The sequence below is a fragment of the Hyaena hyaena genome, unplaced genomic scaffold (assembly GCF_003009895.1).
Source record: "Hyaena hyaena isolate Hyena2069 unplaced genomic scaffold, ASM300989v1 scaffold_18, whole genome shotgun sequence".
Lineage (NCBI taxonomy): Eukaryota > Metazoa > Chordata > Mammalia > Carnivora > Hyaenidae > Hyaena > Hyaena hyaena.
Window position 1 is genome coordinate 5065344 of NW_024080649.1, and position 22608 is coordinate 5087951.

At 37.1% G+C, this 22608-nt stretch overlaps 1 long non-coding RNA gene across 3 annotated transcripts in view; it reads right to left on the reverse strand.

The window, feature by feature from the left end:
- Nucleotides 1-22549, reverse strand: part of LOC120223941 — a 163338-nt gene extending 140789 nt beyond the window's left edge. For all 3 annotated transcript variants that reach the window (XR_005526414.1, XR_005526420.1, XR_005526416.1), the window contains exon 1: nt 22353-22549. This is a non-coding gene — a long non-coding RNA (uncharacterized LOC120223941). The remainder of the gene's footprint in view (nt 1-22352) is intronic.
- Nucleotides 22550-22608: the final 59 nt, after the last annotated feature.

The window sequence follows — 22608 nt, forward strand, 5'->3', positions numbered from 1 at the left end:
CTTATACCTGAAGTAACTAGAAAAAGAACAAAATCCCAGATCAGTAAAAGTAAGGAAATAATAAAGATTAGAGCAGAAAGAAATGACATAGAAACTAAAAAAGAACAGATCAATGAAACCAGGAGCTGGTTCTTAGAAAATATCAGTAACACTGATAAATCTTTAGCCACACTCATTAAAAAAAAAAAAAAAAAAAAATCAAAATAACAAAATCAAAAAAGAAAAAGAATAACCCACACCAAAGAAATACAAAGGATAAAAAGAGATTAGGAAAAATTATATAGCAACAAACTGGACATCCTAGAAGAAATGGATAAATTCAAAGAAAAATTTAACTTCCCAAAAGTGAATCAGNAATGACATAGAAACTAAAAAAGAACAGATCAATGAAACCAGGAGCTGGTTCTTAGAAAATATCAGTAACACTGATAAATCTTTAGCCACACTCATAAAAAAAAAAAAAAAAAAAGACTCAAATTAACAAAATCAGAAATGAAGGAGAATAACCAACACCAAAGAAATACAAAGGATTAAAAGAGATTAGGAAAAATTATATAGCAACAAACTGGACATCCTAGAAGAAATGGATAAATTCAAAGAAAAATTTAACTTCCCAAAAGTGAATCAGGAAGAAATACAAAATTTGAACAAATTACCAGTAATGAAATAGAGTCAATAATCAAAATACTTCCCAAAAACAAAAGTCCAGAACCAGATGGTTTCACAGGTGAATACTACCAAACAATTAAATAAGAGTTAATACCTATTCTCAAGCTACTACAAAAAACAAAAAAGGAATGAACACTTTCAAATTCATTCTATAAGGCCAGCATTACCCTGATATCAAACAAGATAAAGACACTACAAAAAGAGAGAGAGAGCAGCACAGGCCAATATCCCTGATAAACACAGTTGGAGAAATTCTTAACAAACTAGTAGCAAACTGAATCAGACAATACTTAAAAAATTCATTCACCACAATTAAGCAGGATTTATTCCTGGGATGCAAGGGTGGTTCAACATTCACAAATCCATCAATGTGATATAACAACAACAGAAAGGATAAAAACCATATGGCCATTTGAAGAGATGCAGAAAAAAACCTTTCACAAAGTATCACATCCATTTATAATAAAAACCATCAATAAAGAACATACTTCAACAAAATAAAAACCATACATGAAAATCCCACATCATCATCATTAATGGGGAAAAACTGAGAGCTTTTCCCCAAAGGTCAGGAACAAGACAAGGATGTCCACTCTTACCACTTTTATCCAAACAGTACTGGGAGTCATAGCCACAGCAATCAGACAAGAAAAAGAAAAAGCATCCAAATTGGTAAGGAAGAAGTAAAACTTTCACCATTTGCAGATGACAGGATACTATATGTAAAAAGCCCTTAAGATTCCACCAAAAACAGAAAAACTAGAAGAATAATTGAACTCAGAAAGGTCACAGAATATAAAATCATCACACAGAAATCCACTGCATTTATATACATTAGTAATGAAGTAACAGAAAGAGAAATTAAAAAAAAAAAAAGTCCCAACAACAATCACACCAAAAATAATAAAATACCTAAAAATAAATTTAACCTGTACTCTGAACACTGTAAAACAGTGATGAAAGAGAAGATGACACAAACAAATGGATATTCCATGCACATATAATGTAACAATAAATATTGTTAAATATCCATATTACCTAAAGCAAACTACAGATTTAATGCACCCTTATCAAAATGCCAATAGCATTGTTCACAGATCTAGAACAATTCTAAATTTTGTATGGAACCACCAAAGACACCAAAAAGCCAAAGCAATCCTGAAAAAGAAGAAAAAAGCTACAAGCATTGCAATCCCCAACCAAGACATTCTACAAAGCTATAAGAACCAGAGTATGGTAATAGCACAAAAACAGACATAGAGACGGACAGAACAGATGGAGATCCCAAAAATAATCCCACAATTAGATGGTCAGTTAATCTTTGAGAAAGGAGGCAAGAATATGCAGTGGGAAAAATAAAGTGTCTTCAACAAATTGTGTTGGGAAAACTGGACAGCTACACGCATAAGAAGGAAACTGGACAACTTTCTTCAACATACACAAAAATAAATTCAACATGGATTAGAAGACTTAAATGTGAGACAGAAAACCATTAAAATCTTAGAAGAGAACATAGGCACTAACTTCTCTGACATATACCAGAGCCATTTTTTTTCCTACTGTCTCCTGAGGCAAGGGAAACAAAAGCAAAAATAAACCACTGGAACTATATTAAAATAAAAAGCTTCTGCACAACAAAGGAGCATCAAACCAAAAGACAACCTACTTAATGAGAGAAGGTATTTGCAAATTACTATCTGACAAAGGATTAGAATCCAAAATATATAAAGAACTTATAAAACTGAACACCCAAAAAATAAGTAACTCAGTTAAAAAATGGCCAGAAGACATTCACAGACATTTTTTCCAAAAAAGACATCCAGATGGTCAACAGAAACATGAAAAATGCTCCACATCACTAATCATCAGAGAAATGTAAATCAAAACCATAATGAGACATCATTTCACACCTGATATGATGGCTACAATCAAAAGCAACAGAAACAACTTTTGGTGAGATTGTGGAAAAACAGGAACCCTTGTGCACTGTTGGTAGGAATGCAAACTGGTACAATGTGGAAAAGAGAATGGAGGTTCCTCAAAAAATTAAAAATAGAATTACTATATGATACAGTAATTCAACTACTAGGTATTTGCCCAAAGAACAGGACAATAGTAATTTGAAAAGATATATGCACCTCTATGTTTACTGCAGCATTATTCACAATAGCTAAATTATGGAAGCAGCCCTAGTGCCTATCAACGGATGAATGAATGAAGAAAATGTGGTATATACACACACATGCATATATACACACATATGATGGACTAATACTCAGTCATAAAAATAGTATGAAATCCTTCCATTTGCAACAGTATGTATTGATCTAGAGGGTATAATGCTAAGAGGAATATATCAGTCAAAGGCAAATACCATATGATTTCCTCATATGTGGAATTTAAGAAACAAACAAAATAAGACTCTTAAGTACAGAGAACTGATGGCATCAGAGGGGAGGGGGTATGGGTATGGGTATGGGTGAAATAGATGAAGGAGGTTAAGAGTAGACTTATGATGAGCACTGAATAACGTACAGAATTGCTGAATCACCATACTGTGCACCTGAAGCTAACATGAATGTTTATTATACTGGAATTAAAATAAAAATAATAAACATTTTTTAAATATAAAAAAAACTTTGGGGCGCCTGGGCGGCTTAGTCGGTTAAGCGTCCGACTTTCGCTTAGGTCATGATCTCACGGTTCATGGGTTCAAGCCCCGCGTCGGACTCTGTGCTGACTGCCAGCTCAGAGCCTGGAGCCTGTTTCAGTCTGTGACTCCCTCTCTTTCTCTGACTCTCCCCTGCTCACACTGTCTCTCTCTCTCCTAGAAATAAATAAAAACATTTATAAAAAAAAAATTAAAAATAAAAACTTAAAAAAAGGAAATTCTCACATATGTTACAACATAGAGAAATCTTGAGGACATTATGCTAAATGAGATAAGCCACTCACAAAAAAAAAACCAAAACAATTACTATACGGTTCTAGTTACATGAGGTACCCACAGCAGTTAAATTCATGGAGACAGAAAGAAGAATGGTGATTGCCTGGAGCTTGGGGGAAAAGGAATGGGGAGTTGTTATTTAACTGGTATAGAGTTTCAATACTTCAAGATGAAGAGAGTTTAGGAATTAGTTGCACAACAGTGTGAATGTACTTAATACTCAAGAACACACTTAAAAATATGATTAAGATGGTAAGTTTCATGTTATTTTACCACAATTTTTAAAAAGCCAGTCAACTGTTCAGAGTAAAAATAGTAATATATATTGGAGCTTTTAAAAAGTGTAGATGTAAAATATATAACAGTAGTACAAAGGATGAGAGGGAAGTAAATAGAATACATCACTGTAAGGTTCTTAAATTGTAACTCAAGTATTATAATGCTAACCCAAGGTAGACTGTGATAATTTAAGTACATATATTTAACTTCTAAAGAAACCAATAAAATAACACAAGTACATATGACCAAAAGAGCCAAATGAGGACACAGAATAGAAACCAAAAAATACTTCATTAACTTAAATAACAAAGAGGAAAAAGGAACACAGAATATAGAGAACATAGAGAAAACAAATACCAAGATGACAGACTTAAATTCAACCAAATCAATAATTAAATTTAATAAAAACACATCAATTTAAAAATGTTTTTAGAAAATCATTGGCAAATATTAACAGTCCTATTGGAGAATCCTTTCTAAAAATAACGTTTTAACAAGAAAATTTGCATTGAGATAAGATGCTAATTCTTCATATGATTTTACCATATGTCCTGGTTACAAATAAGTCTATATTAACATCTGTTCTATTATTTATGTTACAGATGTTTAAAAAATGCTTCCAATGAGACTATAATGGACTTCTCTATGACAAAAAGAAGATGGTATAAACTCGAGAAAATTTTTAACAAGTGAGTGGTTTTCAGGGGGATTTTTCTTCTTCCATCGATTTCATCCTTTTCCTTCTACATCATGCCTCACTGTTTTCTTCAATTGTTTCTATGATCTGTACCTTTTCAATTTCATAGATTTTAAAGAAATAGGTAAAAAAAGATTACCTCAATTTAAGTTTCTTATGAAAAATATTTATAAATCAAGCCAAGTTCAAAGTAGCAAACAGTTTATTTAAATGGAGCTATGGAGGAAAGAATCAAGGAAACTAAAAGATTTCTTACATATATATATATATGACTAGATTATCACACCACTCTTTTTAAAATTTTTTAAATTAAGTTTATTTATTTTTGAGAGAGAGAAGCATTAGCAGTGGAAGGATAGAGAAAGAGGACAGAGAAAATCCCAAGGGTCGGGGCTGCCAGTACAGAACCTGACATGGGGCTTGAACTCACAAAACTGTGAGATCATGTCCTGAGCCGAAACCAAGAGTCAGACGCTTAACTGACTGACCTACCCAGGCACCCCACAACCCTCTTTTTTACAAACTCATTGATACAATGAAAAATGTTTTCTTCACAAAAATATGTAATATCATATTTGGTTATCATCTTGGTATGACTAATCCAGTAGATTACCTAATCCAGATGGAAAGTAAATAGAAAAATAACTTTCTAATGGATCTTTTTTTTTAGCTTAGAAAGCAAGTACAATAATGCTATTTATTTGCTTCCATCTCAAGATAAAATTTACCTTAAGAAGCCATATAAAAAATAAAAAAAGAATAAAAATAAAAATAAAGAAAAGAAAGCAGATATAGTTAGCAAAAACATAAATGTTTTTGAGCTTTTTCAGGGAAACCTGATATTCCTAGGTACGTGTATTTTTAGCTGTGACACTTTAGTCATCTTCCACAGTAGTAAAAACATAACAATGAAACATTTAAGAGAATGAAAAAAGAATGGAATTGGCATTACTTGTCTAATATACCAATGACAATGACGTTAACTGATGAATGACTCTGGCAAGTAACTGAGCTGTTAGACATCTGAATTTCCTTCATTTGAGGATTAAAAAGAAATGCAAGTATTCTATTATGCAGACTAATAGCCATGGTGTACATCTCTTTCTCCCAGTTAACACCAATGCTGTGTTAGCATCCACTCTTTAAAACAGTACAGAACCAAATCAGGGATAAATCTCAGTTTTTCTTTTTATTTGTAAAGTTTTTAATTAAATTAGTTAGTTAACATACAGTGCAATATTATTTTCAGGTGTACAATATAGTCATTCTACACGTCCACGAAAGGCCTAGTGCTCCTCATAAGTGCATTTCCTTAATCCCCATCATTTATTTAATGATCCCTCCACCAACCTCCCGTCTGGTAATAATCAGTCAGTGTCTACAGTTAGGAGCCTCTTTTGGTTTGCCTCCCTCTCTCCTTTTCTTCCCCTTTGTTCATTTATTTCTTAAATTCCACATGTGAGTGAAATCACATGGTATTTTTCTCTGACTTATTTTGCTTAGCATAATACTTTCTAGCTCCATCCACTTCATTGCAAATGGCAAGGTTTCATTCTTTAGATGGCTAAGATTCCATTCTGTGTGTGTGTGTGTGTGTGTGTGTGTGTGTGTGTGTGTGTGAGAGAGAGAGAGAGTGTATACACCCCACATCTTCTTTATCCATTTGTTAACTGATGGACATTTGGGCTCCTTCCTGAATATGGCCAGTGTTGATCATGCTGTGGTAAACAGAAGGATCCATGAATTCCTTTGAATTAGTATTTTTGTATTCTTTGGGTAAATACCTAGTAGTACAATTGCTGGATCATAGAGTAGTTCTATTTTTAACTTTTTGAGAAGCCTCTATATTCTTTTCCAGAGTGATTGTGCCAGTTTGCATTCCCACCAACAGTGCACAGGGTTCCTTTTTCTTTACATCCTTGCCAATACCTGCTGTTTCTTATGTTGTCGATTTTAGCCAATCTGACTGATGTTAAGGTGATCTCTCATTGTAGTTTTGATTTGTATTTTCCTGATGATGAGTGATGATGAGCATCTTTTCATGTGTCTATTGGCCATCTGATGTCTCTGGAAAAATGTCTATTCATGTCTTCTGCCCTTTTTTTAAAAAAAAAAAAGGTTATTTGTTTTGTGAAAGAAAGAGATCATGAGCAGGGTAGGAGCAGTGAGAAAGGAGAGAGAATCCCAAGCAGGCTCCGCACTATCAGCGGGGAGCCTGATGTTGGGCTCGACCCCACAACCCATGAGATGATGACCTGAGCAGAAACCAACAGTTGGACGTTTAACCAAATGAGACACCCAGGTGACCCTTCTTCACATTTTTTAGCTGGATTGTTCAGTTTTGGGGTGTTGGGTTCTTTATATCTTTTGGATACAATCGCTTTATCAGATATGTCATTTGTAAATATCTTCTTCCACTCAGTACGTTGTCTTTTAGTCTCCTGTTTCCTTTGCTGTGAAGAGCTTTTTATTTTGATGAAGTCACAATAGTTTGTTTTTCCTTTTGTTTCCCTTGCCTCAGGAGACATATATATAGTAAGAAGTTGCTATGGCTGGCAGCACCTGGGTAGCTTAGTCGGTTAAGCATTGGACTTCAGCTCAGGTTATAATTTCACCATTCCCGAGTTCGATCCCTGTGTCAGGCTCTGTGCTGACAGCTCAGAGCCTGGAGGCTTTTTCAGATGCTCTGTCTCCCTCTCTCTCTCTGTCGCTCACCTCCTATGCTTTCTATCAAAAATAAACAAAAAAAAATGTTTTAAAATCAAACAAACAAAAAAAAGAAGTTGTTCTGGCTGATGTCACAGAGATGTCTATATTCTCCTCTGGAATTTTGATGGTTTCCTGTCTCACATTTAGGTCGTTAATCCATTTTCAATTTATTTCTGGGTATGGTATAGGAAAGTGGTCCAGTTTCCCCAAAACCATTTGTTGAAGAGACCATCTTTTTTTCTGTTGAATAGTCTTTCCTACTTTGTGAAATCTTGATTACTCTTAAGCCCACTCCTAGGTAATCCATAATCCCTTCCTCCTCACCTGTTATCATTTAGGAAGTGAGTGTCTGACCCAGTCAATAAGTAATGGAGGCAAGTGTGTTAGAAGATTCCAAAAAAGATTTTCTTGTTCTTAAAAAGAAATATACTTGGGGCGCCTGGGTGGCTTAGTCGGTTAAGCGTCCGACTTTCGCTTAGGTCATGATCTCGCAGTTTGTGGGTTCGAGCCCCGCGTCAGGCTCTGTGCTGACAGCTAGCTCGGAGCCTGGAGCCTATTTGAGAGTCTGTATCTCCCTCTCTCTCTGACCCTCCCCTATATACGTGAAGAGATGGTGTTTTCTTTGGCTAGATTAATTGAAGACTAAAACTACAGTGGTCACCTTCTGACCATGAGGAAACTTACTCTGAAAAGCTAACACTTTGAGGATGGCAGAGTACAATAATGAGATTTGAATCCTAATCATGCCACTGAGCAGTTGCAATGACCAATGTGGGAGCTGTCTTATCTCCGAATTTCCTATTTGAGAATAATTTTTAAGTAATTTTGAGGTTAAAAAATTATTGCAATTAAAATTACTCTTAACATGTACTTAGTAGGTATCTGGTATTGTACCAAGTTCTGTAAATGGATTATTTCACTTACTACAATAAACCTATGAGACGGCTATTATAATGTCCATAAAACCAAAGAGGAAACTTTGTCTTATAGAATTAAACTATACCCCACACAGTCACGTAACTAATAAATGGCATAACTGAGAATTCAAAACTTTTGTACTTCAAAGTTAGGCTCTTAGCTATTGACTCAATGTCATTTTATCATTCATTACACACACAAACATTAACAACATATTATTGAGTATGTACTGTGATAATTTCCTGGAAATTGAATTTGGATAAAAAAGGTTTTTTTTAGAGGAAACAGTATCTGAGATTGTACATGACAGGAAATATTAAGCCAACCCTAAAAATAGGCTTGGGTACTAGTGTTTTCTATTTAGTAAATAATATCCTCACTAAGTAAATAATATGCTTTACTTATTTCAGTAGCTTAGTCTGAGAGTGGTTTGGAAAGCAAGACACATTGCAGAGATCTGTGTTGTTGGCTAGACAGGTGTGAATCATTTTTGTCAAGTCAGCATCCACTGGAATATATATGAAGGTCACCTTTGAGTAATGGGAATTCTCAAGAGCATAGTAACAGGGATCTATGTGGAAAGTCATGGCTATCAAAAAGGTAACATAAGAAATCTTTTGCTGAAAACACAGTTTTGTACTTTGACTGTAATGGTGGTTACATGAATCTACACATAGATAACTGCATTGATTAAATGCACACATGCACACCAACTAGTTTATGTAAACTGGTAAAATCTCAGTAAGATCATTAGATAACAATTTCTTGGATGTGATGTTATAACTACATGTATACAAGATGTAATTACCATTGGGGGAAACTGGGTGAAGATGTACAAGAAATCTTTCTGTACTATTACTAGCAACTGCACATGAATCTAAAATTTTAAAATATTAAGTTAAAAAAATAAGTTTTGTAACGTATATGCCAGATACTGTATGATGTGTAAAAGCACTAGACTAGGAGTGAGAAGACTTTGCTTTTTTAGTTTGGTTTTTTTTTTTTGACTTTAAGTCACTCAAACTTTCTGACTCTCGACTCTCATTCGTAAAAGGGACTATCTCACAACACCATTGAAAAGGATATATGAGAAGATAGCAGAGAAGTAGGGAGCTCCGTACATTGCACTCGCCCCCATATCTCACACGGAAAAGATCTGAAGCCATAGGAAACCTTACAGAACCCAAGAGATTGGGAGTAAAAGGACGCAGAATCCACTGAGAAAGCCTTTTAACGTGAGTGCGAACTAGGGAAGATAAAATCGGGCCGGGATCAGAGACTCAAATGGAAGGGGGCGATCCCCCTCTGCGGGGAGTGAGAGGGGAAAGAGAGTCCAAAACCACTCAAGAAACAGTCCCTGTCGCTGGGAAAGAGAAAAACCTCCGCTTGGGACACAGAAGGACCGTGTGTGCCAAATCCCTGCATGCCAACTCGTCCTGGAGGGGCCGCACGCACGGACCACTCCTTTGTCCGCCTGGCTGGCTGGACCCCTGGAGGAACCACACGCCACAGCTCCCTGTGCTCCTGGCTGGCTGAGCCTCTAGAGGGAAGGCGAAGGGCTTAAAACTGGGAGATTTGCCTGTGAGTTCGTGTTTCAGTTGACGAGACACAGAGGGACCCCATTTCCCACTCTCCAGGGGGCCAGCGCGCTCCCCAGGCAAACCCCTGTCCTTGCTCGGCAACCCGACCTGGAGGAGAAGGGAGCATCATCCCCAGGGCTAGGCAAGAGGAGTGGAATTGCCCCAAGGGAATCGCCTGTGAGGTTGTGTCTACTGCAATTTCAGTGGGGCCAGCGGAGTGGGATTTGGAAACTAGGCCTGGCCTGGGTTAAAGAGCACGACCCACTTTGGCTGCGCTCCCCGCACAGGGACTTTACACACCCAAAAAAGCGAGGTGCAGCACTTGGTTCAAGAAGGGACTGGAGCGCCGCCACTCTCCTCCACACAACCCCCAAGGCAGAACTCTCACCTGACTCATTGGATCACACCATGCCCATCACTGCTAGAGAGCTGCCCCCCTCCTTTTTTTTTTGTTTCTCTTTTTCCCGGAACACTGACCTGATTAACTCTGGTCACCGGCTTGCTTAAACAATCACAACTAGTCCATTCTGATGATGTAAATTCTACAACTACTGACCATTCATCTCTTTCTCTCAGGAGTAATTAAACTATATAGTTTCTCTGGATAACACCAGCATCCTTCTATCACCTATCCAACCATATTCCACCCTTTAGTTTTTTGAAAAAAGCTTCTTATCCCTGCTGCCTGTTCATTCTATTGCCAATTTTGCCTCATCCCCGCCCTGTCTTCTTTCTCTAAGCTCTTCAACCAGCAGTGCATACACCTGGCTATTTAATTGTAGCTGGGAAATCCACTTATATGCTTTAAACCACTCTTTGTCCATCAGTTTTATTCTTTTTTCCTTTTCTTCTTCTTGACCTTTTCATGTATTTTTTATTTCTACTATTAGCCTTCCCTCCTCCGTCTTTTCTCTTAACTTTTTCATTCTCCCTCTCAGTTTGCATGTTTGTCGGATTTGTCTGTGCATTTGTCTGCCTCTGCTCCCTGTGTGTTTGTCTGTCTGCTTTCTTCTCCAGGGCTACCTCAAGAAGCAAGCCAAAGTACACCTGGTGGAGAGTCCCAAATGTCACTACGAGTAGGAAAATAAAATAACCAAGGTTTCAACAAGAGAGACCAAGAGATACCATTCAAAATACACCCTCTGAAAGGATAGGCCCTGGACAAAGAGTCTTCTTGGGTACAGCAGCCCTCACAGGTGCAGAGAGCATAACAAGTCTTAAACTAACGAGACAGAAAGCCAACTAAAATGATGAAACGAAAGAGCTCTCCTCCAAAGAAATTCCAAGAAGAAATGACACCTAATGAGCTGCTCAAAACAGATATAAGCAGCATAACTGAACAAGATTTTAGAACAATAATCATAAAATTAATAGCTGGGCTTGAAAAAAGCATAGGGGACATCAAAGAAACTATGGCTACAAACAACATGGAGAATAAAAATAGGCATGAAGAATTTAAAAATGCGATAAATGAGATACATAATAAATTAGAGGCGTCCAATGCATGGATTGAAGAGGCAGATAGGAGAATAAGTGACTTAGAAGACACCATTATAGAAAAAGAGGAAACCGAGAAAAAAAGAGACAAACTGATCCAGGAACACGAAAGAAGAGTTCGAGAGGTCAGCGATATGGTCAAACGCAACAATATTCGTACCATAGGAATCCCAGAAGAGGAAGAGAGAGGGAATGGTGCTGAAGGAGTCCTGGAATAAATTATAGCAGAGAACATCCCCAACCTGGGGAAGGAAGTAAACGTTGAAATACAAGAGGCACAGAGAACTCCCCTCAGACGTAATATGAATCGATCTTCTGCACGGCATATCATAGCGAAAAAGGCGAAATATAAGGACAAAGAGAGAATTTTGAAAGCAGCTAGGGAAAAAAGGGCCCTAACATACAAAGGGAAACCTATCAGAGTGGTGACAGACCTATCTACTGAAACTTGGCAGGCCAGAAAGGAATGGCAGGAGATCTTCAAAGTGATGAACAGAAAAAAATATGCAGCCAAGAATCCTCTATCCAGCAAGCCTTCATTCAAAATAGAAGGAGAGATAAAAACCTTTCCAAATAAACAGAAATTGAAAGAATTTGTCACCACTAAGCCAGCCCTACAAGAAATCCTGAAGGGGACTCTCTGACAGATGTATTGCAAGGAACGAAGACACCAGAGACACCACCACAGGCATGAATCCCACAAAGGACACAATGGCTCCAAACTGACATATTTCAATAATAACACTGAATGTAAATGGGCTGAATGCTCCAATCAAAAGACATAGGGTAGCAGAATGGATTAAAAAAACAAGATCCATCTATATGCTGTCTACAAGAAACTCATTTTAAACTGGAAGATACCTTCAGATTAAAAGGGGATGGAGAAATATATACCATGTTACTGGAAATCAAAAGAAAGCTGGAGTAGCTATACTTATATCAGACAAACTGGACTTTAAATTAAAGGCAATAACAAGAGATGAAGAAGGGTATTTCATAATAATTACAGGGTCTATCCATCAGGAAGAACTAACAATCATAAAGGTCTATGCACAGAATATGGGAGCACCTAAATATTTAAAACAATTAATCACAAACAGAAACAAGCTTATAGATAGGAATGTGCTAATAGCAGGGGACTTTAATACTCCGCTTACAGCAATGGATAGGTCAACCAGACAGAAAATCACTAAAGAAATAATGGACTTGAAAGACACATTGGACCAGATGGATCTGACGGATATATTTAGAACTTTACATCCTGAGGCCAGGGAATTTACTTTCTTCTCAAGTGCGCATGGCACATTCTCCAAGATAGATCACATACTGGGACATAAAGCAGCCCTCAATAAATATAAAAGAATAGAGATCATACCATGCACACTGTCAGATCACAATGCTTTGAAACTTGAAATCAATTACAGGAAGAAGTCTGGAAAACCGCCAAAAACATGGAGGTTAAAGAACACCCTTCTAAAGAATGAATGGGCCAATCAGGCAATTAGAGAGGAAATTAAAAAATATATGGAAACAAATGAAAATGAAAACACAACAATTCAAAATCTATGGGATGCGGCCAAGGCAGTCCTAAGAGGAAAGTACATTGCTCTCCAGGCCTATTTCAAGAGATTAGAAAAAGCACAAGTCCAAAATCTAACAGCTCACCTAAAGGAGCTAGAGGCAGAGCAACAAGAACGCCCTAAACCCAGTAGAAGAAGAGAAATAGTAAAAATTAGAGCAGAAATAAACAACATAGAGACCAAAGAAACAATTGAACAGATCAATGAAACCAAGAGTTGGTTTTTTGAAAAAGTAAACAAAATTGACAAACCTCTAGCCAGGCTTATCAAAAAGAAAAGAGAGAGCACCCAAATAGACAAAATTATGAATGAAAATGGACTTATTACAACCAACCCCTCAGAAATACAAGCAATTATCAGGGAATACTATGAAAAATTATATGCCAACAAATTGGACAACTTAGAAGAAATGGACAAATTCCTAAACACACACTCACTACCAAAATTCACACGGGAAGAAATAGAAAACCTGAACAGACCCATAACGAGTGAAGAAATCGAATCAGTGATCAAAAATCTCCCAACAAATAAGAGCCCTGGACCTGATGGTTTCCCTGGGGAATTCTACCAGACATTTAAAACAGAATTAATCCCAATTCTTCTCAAGCTATTCCAAAAAATAGAAGTCGAAGGAAAACTCCCGGACTCATTTTATGAAGCCAGCATCACTCTGATTCCCAAGCCAGACAGAGATCCAGCAAAAAAAGAGAACTATAGGCCAATATCCTTGATGAATACGGATGCAAAAATTCTCAACAAGATCCTTGCAAATCGAATCCAGCAGCATATCAAAAGAATCATCCACCAAGATCAAGTGGGATTCATTCCTGGGTTACAGGGCTGGTTCAACATTCGCAAATCAATCAATGTGATACATCATATCAATAAAAGAAAAGATAAAAACCATATGATCCTGTCAATAGATGCAGAAAAAGCATTTGACAAAATACAGCATCCCTTCTTAATAAAGACTCTCGAGAAAGTTGGGATAGAAGGAACCTACTTAAACATCATCAAAGCCATCTATGAGAAGCCTTCAGCTAACATCATCCTCAATGGGGAAAAACTGAGAGCTTTCCCCCTGAGATCAGGAACACGACAGGGATGTCCACTCTCACCACTGTTGTTTAACATAGTGCTGGAAGCCCTAGCATCAGCCATCAGACAACAAAAGGAAATCAAAAGCATCAGAATTGGCAAAGAGGAAGTCAAACTTTCCCTCTTCGCAGATGACATGATACTCTTCATTGAAAACCCGACAGACTCCACCAGAAGCCTACTAGAACTGATCCAAGAATTCAGCCAAGTTGCAGGGTACAAAATCAACATACAGAAATCGATTGCATTTTTATACACCAATAATGAAGCAACAAAGAGAAATCAAGAAGCGTATCCCATTCACAACTGCACAAAAAACCATAAAATATCTAGGAATAAACCTAACCAAGGATACAAGAGATCTGTATGAAGAAAACAATAGAAAACTTATGAAGGAAATTGAAGAAGACACAAAGAAATGGGAAAACATTCCATGCTCATGGATAGGAAGAATATAGTTAAAATGCCATTACTACCCAAAGCAATCTACACATTCAATGCAATCCCAATCAAAATTGCAGCAGCATACTTCTCGAAACTAGAACAAACTATCTTAAAATTTGTATGGAACCACAAAAGACCCCGAATAGCCAAAGTAATACTGAAAAATAAAACCAAAACGGGAGGTATCACCATCCCAGACTTCAGCCTCTACTACAAAGCTCTCAACATCAAGACAGTATGGTATTGCCACAAAAATAGACACACAGACCAACGGAATAGAATAGAGAACTCGGACCTGGACCTAAAAGTATACAGCCAACTAATCTTTGACAAAGCAGGAAAGAATATCCAATGGAAAAAAGACAGCCTCTTTAACAGATGGTGTTGGGAGAACTGGACAGCAACATGCAGAAGAATGAAATTAGATCAATTTCTCACACCATACACCAAAATAAACTCAAAATGGATAAAGGACCTGAACATGAGACAGGAAACCATTAAAACCCTAGAGGAGAAAGCAGGAAACAACCTCCTTGATCTCCACCACAGCAACTTCTTACTTGACACATCTCCCAAAGCAAGGGAATCAAGAGCAAAAATAAACTGTTGGGACCTCACCAAGATTAAAAGCTTCTGCACAGCAAAGGAAACAATCCACAAAACTAATAGGCAACCAACGGAATGAGAAAAGATAGTTGCAAATGACATATCAGATAAAGGGTTAATATCCAAAACCTGTAAGGAACTCACCAAACTCCACACCCAAAAAACAAACAACCAAGTGAAAAAATGGGCAGAAGATATGAACAGACATTCTCCAAAGAGGACATCCAGATGGCCAAGAGACACATGAAACGATGCTCAGCATCCCTCCTCATCAGGGAAATACAAATCAAAACCACACTGAGATACCACCTCACGCCAGTCAGAGTGGCTAAAATGAGCATATCAGAGGACTCTAGATGCTGGCGAGGATGTGGAGAAATGGGCACCCTTCTACACTGTTGGTGGGAATGCAAACTAGCGCAGCCCCTCAGGTAAACAGTGTGGCAGTTCCTCAAAAAATTAACAGAACTCCCCTATGACCCAGCAATAGCACTGCTAGGAATATACCCAAGGGATATAGAAATGCTGATGCATAGGAGCACATGTACCCCAATGATCATAGAAGCACTCTCAACAATAGCCAAAACATGGAAAGAGCCTAAGTGTCCATCAACGGACGAATGGGTCTAGAAGATGTGGTTTATCTATACCATGGAATTCTACATGGCAATGAGAAACAATGAAATCTGGCCATGTGTAGCAACATGGATGGAACATGAGGGTGTTATGCTGAGCGAAATAAGTCAGGCAGAGAAGGACAAATACCATATGTTTGCACGTATACGAGGAACTTAACAGAGGACCATGGGGGAGAAGAAGGGGGAAATGGTGGGGGAAAGGGAGAGAGGCAAACCATGAGAGTCTCTTGAATGATGAGAACAAACTGAGGACTGATGGGTGTAGGGGGGGAAGGGGGGAGATGGGCATGGAGGAGGGCACTTGTGGGGATGAGCACTGGGTATTATATGGAAACCAACTTGACAATAAACTATTTGTAAAAAAATAATAATAAATAATTAAAAAGAAAAGAATATATGAAGAATGTATTTCAAAGGTCTGTGCAACTTAGATAAATAAGTGATATTACTTTAGATCTTTGACATAATAATACCATTTGCCATTTACTGAGTGTTTTTATTTGCTTGCTAAGCAATATTGCAAGATCCTTTGATAACTCCCAATTTACTAATAACATAATATTCTTGTTAACTCTACCACGTCGTACGGATGTCCGTAACCATATAACTATTACCATTTGACAGAGAACACTTAAAAATTCAGAGCAATAGTAACTTGCAAAAAGTCAATTAATGAAAGAGTCACCATTATTTAATTCTTACTGTATAGCAGGAACATATTTAACATTGTATCATTCCATTTAATGCTATGAAGTATTAGAAATTTCCTTTTTATTTAATAGGATCTTTTTAATTTTTAAACATATTTATATTTGCAAGCATGCAAGCAGAGGAAGGGCAGAGAGTGAGAGAGGGAGACACAGAATCTGAAGCAGGCTCCAGACTCTGAGCTGTCAGTACAGAGCCAGACATAGGGCTCGAACTCAGGAAGTGAGAGATCATGACCTGAGCCAAAGTCAGATGCATAACCGACTGAGCCACCCATGCACCCTTAAACAGGAAATTAATCAACGTTGTACACACATCTAGTCAGAGGCAAACCTGAGTTTTGAATCCAGGTCTGTTATATAAACTATTAATCTAATTATGTACTAATGGATAGCTTGTAAGACTGGCACATAAGATACAAGGTTTTAAAACCACTTTCTTCCCAAGTCTTGAAAGGCTATTACTTGAAAAATTTTCTTCTTTAAAATCTATATTAAAAAAAAAAAAAACCTATTCCAGAAACCTTTATTCTTTTGTTTTACTTCTAAAAAAGGGAACTTTTATTTAGGCTTATTATTCATTTCCTTTACTATCAAGGCAAGACCTTAAAAAAAAACACGTTTTGCTAATGATGCATGTATACTTTTAGATTATCATGGTTCTTTTATCTATTTCCATTGACCCTGCTCTTAAAAATTATCTGTTACAAAAAAATGGACATCTCTAACAGATTATAAGCATCTTCCTGTGTTACCACCTTCATATAAGGGCAATCTGTCATTTTTCCTCCAGTTTCATTGAGATATAATTGGCATACATCACTGTACAAGTTTAAGATATACAACATAACTTAGATATATTGTGAAATGATTACCACAAGGTTTAGTTACATTGTGAAAATGCCAGAATGTTTAGTTACCATCATCTTATATAGGTAAAGTAAGCCAGAGAGAAAGTTCTTCCTTGTGATAAGTCTTGGGATTTACCCTCTTAACTTTCGTATGTATCATACAGCAGTGAAAACTACAGTCATCATAAGGCACATTACATCCCTAGTACTTACTTATCTTGTAATTAGAAGTGTGTACTTCCCTTACCTCCTGTCTCTGGTAACAACAAATCTGACCTCTTTTCTGAGTTTTGTTTTGTTTTCAGATTTCACATATGAGATCATATAGTATTTGTCATTCTCTAACTTATTTCCCACAACAAAATGACCTCAAGGTCCATCCCTGTTGTCAGAAATGACAGGATTTCCTTGTTCTGTTTTTTATGGCTAATAATTCACCATATATATAAAAATATTTATATATTTTTAATCCATTCACCCATTGATGGACACTTAGATTGCTTCCATGTTTGGCTATTTTAAATAATGCTACTATGAACATGGGGGTGCATGTTCATATTATTCTCCTCATATTTTAAGTTATGCTTTATCATTCCTAGCTTAGACTTTTCTGGCCATTCATTTTTCAACTCACAGCAACCAAACAGTTCTGCAAAACTCCCTCTATCAAAAGGTACCAAGAGATGTCAATCTCAGAGGTCTCTCCATATTCACCCTACAATCCTTGTAGTTCTCTTTCACACTAGATGATGTACACATTCTTTACTTAAAGCTCTTGGTTTTTGGTTTTTCCAAGTTTTCTCTCCACCTTCTCTTTCACATGTTGCCTCCTTCATTTCACAATCTCTAAGAGGAGAATTAATCCCCCAATTTTCTCCCAGACTTTCTTCTTTTTCCTTTATCTCAGGAATCTTTGTTATCTCAAAGGTTCCCAATTTTTTCATCACCCTCTACCTCTTTCCCAGGCTCTTAAACCCCCTTTTTTCTTCCCTGCCAAAGAGCTTTCGTGGATGAACTTTATTTCCCTCTAAATCAAATACTAAGTGTCTATTAATGGCTTATCCTGTCACTCAAGATATAATCTTTAGAACTATTTTTCAATCTTTCTTCTTACAATGGTCAACAGATCAGTGTGATCTTAAATTGAGGTCTTAAATTAGATTAAATAATCTAAATCAAAATCATGAGAAAGGATTGTTAAAAATGCAGATTCCTATGCTTTGCGCTGGACCAACTAAAAAGGATTTCACACAAGAGTGCGGCAATCTGCTTTTTAAATAAACACCCCATGTAAGTCTTAGGCAGACTATGCTTGGGAACTACTGCATTATATCAAGTTTCATTTAATTCTGCAGATTCTACCTTTTCAATGTTCTTATTTGTTTCTCTCCTTTCCTATGGAATTTGCCCTAGTTTAGGGCTATTTAATCTCTTAGCTGGACATCTGTAATATGACTTCTTTGCCTCCAGGATATTTTCCACTCTAATTTATCCTACGTACTGGAGTCTTACTAATCTTACTAAGTCACAGCTCTGCTCATTTAATGTGACAAGAATTTATTGAGAGCATACTATATACTAGGTGCTCTAGGGCAGGAGGTTCCCAACGGGGCTGATAACCAAAGTCATTAAGTGAGAGAAGCCTCTTCAAAATAGATTCTCTACCACCCCTCCAGGCCTATTAAATTAGAATCTCTAGAAACAAAGTTGAGAAACTTATTTTTAAAAAGTTCCACAGGTGACTCTGATACTTTTGGGCAATACCAGATTGGAGCATATAAAGGCTAAGATATTCTTGTGTATTTCAGAGTGAACTAAGAGAGATGTGAACATATGCAAGTACCTACCATACAATACATTGATTAATGCTATATTAGAAGTACCAGGTACTGTGGGAAAGATTGATTCTAACTTCACTAAATACCTTTAGTAACATTCCCTGATGGAAGGAAGCTTTCCTCCTCTAATTTCCCACAGCACATCTATTATTCTCTTATCATCTCACTTTTATCTTGCCCTATAATTATTTTTGTATATATCTCATGTCCTCTACAATTGTACTTCAAAGCCTTGGTCTTTTGAGGGCAAATAATCTGACCAGGAATCTTGAGTTCTATTTACAGGATGAAGCTGTACTCCCCCCCCCCAAAAAAAAAACCAAAATTATCCATAGCTATGCACTTAATTATCTCAAAAATAGGATGTCCCTATAACTCTTGGATATGAGGACAAATTTATGGATTTTAATCACAGTATAGCATTCAGTAAAGTTCCTTCAACATGCGTACTGCACATAAAGTTATGTGTGAATCAATGGGATCTGAAGAAAATGCAACAACATACTTATTATGTCCAGTATCTACCATAAAAGGCTATAGATTCCAAATGAGATAATATGCTGGTGGTTTTTGCAAACCAATGCCTTGTAAGCCAAAACTAGTCAGTCTGTCTGTTTTGTGTGGATAGGCCAAGCAAATTTGGGGGTATGTTTTATTTACAAATTAGTTTGTAAAATTTGGATGCCTGGGTGGCTCAGTCAAACATTCAACTCTTGATTTCAGCTCAGGTTATGACTTCATGGTTCCTGAGTTCAAACATTGTGTCAGGCTCCACACTGTCAATATGGAGCCTGGTTGGGATTCTCCCTCTCTCTCTGTCCCTCCGTTTGCTTGCTCTCTCAAAATAAATAAATGTAAAAAATAAATTTTAATTTAAATGTCTTGTTTCGGCAATTATCCTGATATACCACAGGCTCTACTACTCCCTATTATCTTACAGTAATCTGAGTTTACACATTTAAGGTTATATACATGATCTAAAGAGGAGAGTTCTAATGGTGACAGACAATTGCTCCAAACCATTTCTGCTTTTTGAGTGTTGGCTATTATAATGGGCTGAATTTCATGCAACCCCCACATTCCTATGTTGAAGTCCTAATCCCCAGCACCTCAGAATGCAGCCATATTTGAAAGTAAGATATTTAAAGAGATAATTTAGATAAAATAAGGTTTTTAGGATAGACCCTAATCCAGTATGAATGGTGTCCTTTTAAGAAGAAATTTGGGAACAGTTTATGTGCACGTTCAAAAAACCATACAAAGACAAAGGCAGAACATGGCCATCTACATAACCCAAAGAGAGAAGCTTCAGAATGAAATCAATCATGCTAACAACCTGATCTTGGATTTTCTACTCTCTAGAATGATAAAGAAAGAAAATTCTGTTTAAGCCACTCAGTCTGTAGTATTTTGTTAAAGCTGCTCTAGCAAACTAATACAGCTATGAATTGTATTTAACATTAATCTTAACTTAGGCATTTTACATCATGTTTGCCATGTTCAAGTCATTCTGCCAGGTACACAGGTGAATACCGTTCTAAGCAGCTTAGGGTCTGGTAGATAAGGTAAATTATATATAAGATACAATTATCAACATAAATAAGAAACATTACAGGCCCTAAAGCAAAAAAGCCAAATAAAGACAAGCATTTTAATTCTATAGGTGCTCTGGAGTGAGACTTGTCTACAGGCTACATCTCAAAAAATTCAGAATTTGACCTAGCTCTTAAAAAATAAGATGCAACTAAGCAGAGGAGGAAGGGCATCTAGGTGAGAAAAACAGTGTACAAAGTCAAATATATCTACTATTAGAGGAAACATTTTTTCCCCCAAGTACAGGTACATCTAACAAGTTTCCTTTCTTAACTCTAAAGCCACTCTCTGTATTTTTAAATTAAGTCCTTATAAAATTTAGGCATTTTTTTTTCCCCTGCCAGATAAATAATTGTTGAAGTGACTTTGTTCAGCATAATACTGACATTCAAAGGATGTGGTTCGTCTCTATGGTCTCTTGGGCTTCTGCTGAGATTCAGTTTTATTTTCAAACGGTCTGTGAAGGCAGTTAAGCAACTCATGGAACATTCTCTTGAGAAATTCTGGCCATTTTTAAATCCCTTGTCTATAAATCTCATCATGTTATATGGCTCCACAATGCAAGTAGCCTGTGTTTTCTTAAGTGCCGCCTCTTCTGAAGAACGTATCACATAGTTCATTAATGTTTCATACCTAAACATTCTAATGTATTTAATTTTTTAATGAAATTTCTAACCTAGAGGCTGAGGAAGTTACTCAAAATGTTTCATCCAAGCTGCTGGAAAAGTGCTCATTAGCAGGGAGTTTTGAAGATGGGATATGAAGAGGTTGGCAGGAACCTAAACACATATAGATCTAAACTTTCATAAATGCTTCCCTGTCTTAACTCTAGAGGAATAAATTCTTCCTGATAAACAGGTAAGTTTTGCTAAAGTTTTCTTTTAGATTTTGGTGACTAGAATTTAACGACTCGTGTGATTTGTTAAAAGATGTGTTTTAAAGCCACAAGATTTTTTAAAAATAATTATCTGTAGAAAGCCTTCTCTTGATTATTTCAATGTTTACTTTCATAACTTATGTGAAACCCATATCCTCAAATGAGACACACGCTGAACCAAACGCACTATATTTAGCACCTGGTTTCAATTATTTTAGGCTACAATGATTCTCTTTTAAAAAAAAAAGGAGACTCAGCTGAATTAGTTTGGTTCTTTGAATGGTTTAGACTCAAAGCACCTGTCCATTTTACCATCTGCCTTCAGATTTATGGGAGATTAAGAATTTAACAAAGGGGGCGTCTGGGAGGCCAAGTCAGTGAAGCCTTGTTTTCGGTCCAGGTCATGATCTCCAGGTTTGGGAGTTTAAGACACACATCGGGCTCTCTGCTGTCAGCACAAAGCCTGCTGCCTGGGATCCTATGGGCCACCCCATCCTCTCAAAAATAAATAAACATTAAAAAAAATTTTAAGTCAGAGAAGCTCTGAGACTGCTACAGAGAATCTGAAAATTCAGGTCTTTGTCCATTACCCAGGTAGATGGAATTCGGCAGTCAGGAAGAACCAAATTTTAAAATTTAACAGTAACTCGAATTGTACCCAGTGTTTTAAAACTACAAAACGTGTACAGTGTCGTCAAAAATTCGCACTGTAAGAAATTACTGATTTTTTTTCTTTTTTGAATACACGTTCCTCGTGTGACAAAGTAGACTAGAGTCTCCGTAACCCCCTATTTAACGAGGGGATAGGGTTACCACACGCTTACCTTAGGGAAACAACGTGCACTTTGTAACTGAGCAGGAATATCGTTTGGTGAGAGAGAAGGATAAAGAAAACGGAGGCTGGTGGTGTGACCCTAGCACAGGCCCGCCGTTACTCTTGAGGAAACTGCCTCAGCGCGACAGCTCCTCGTCCACCTAGCAGGGCAGCTTTTCCCGCGGAGTCTTGTCTTCCGGCCAGAAGTCACCTCGGCCCGCCCACCCGGAAGCCGTCGTCTTGGTAACTCAGTACCGTCCCTCCCG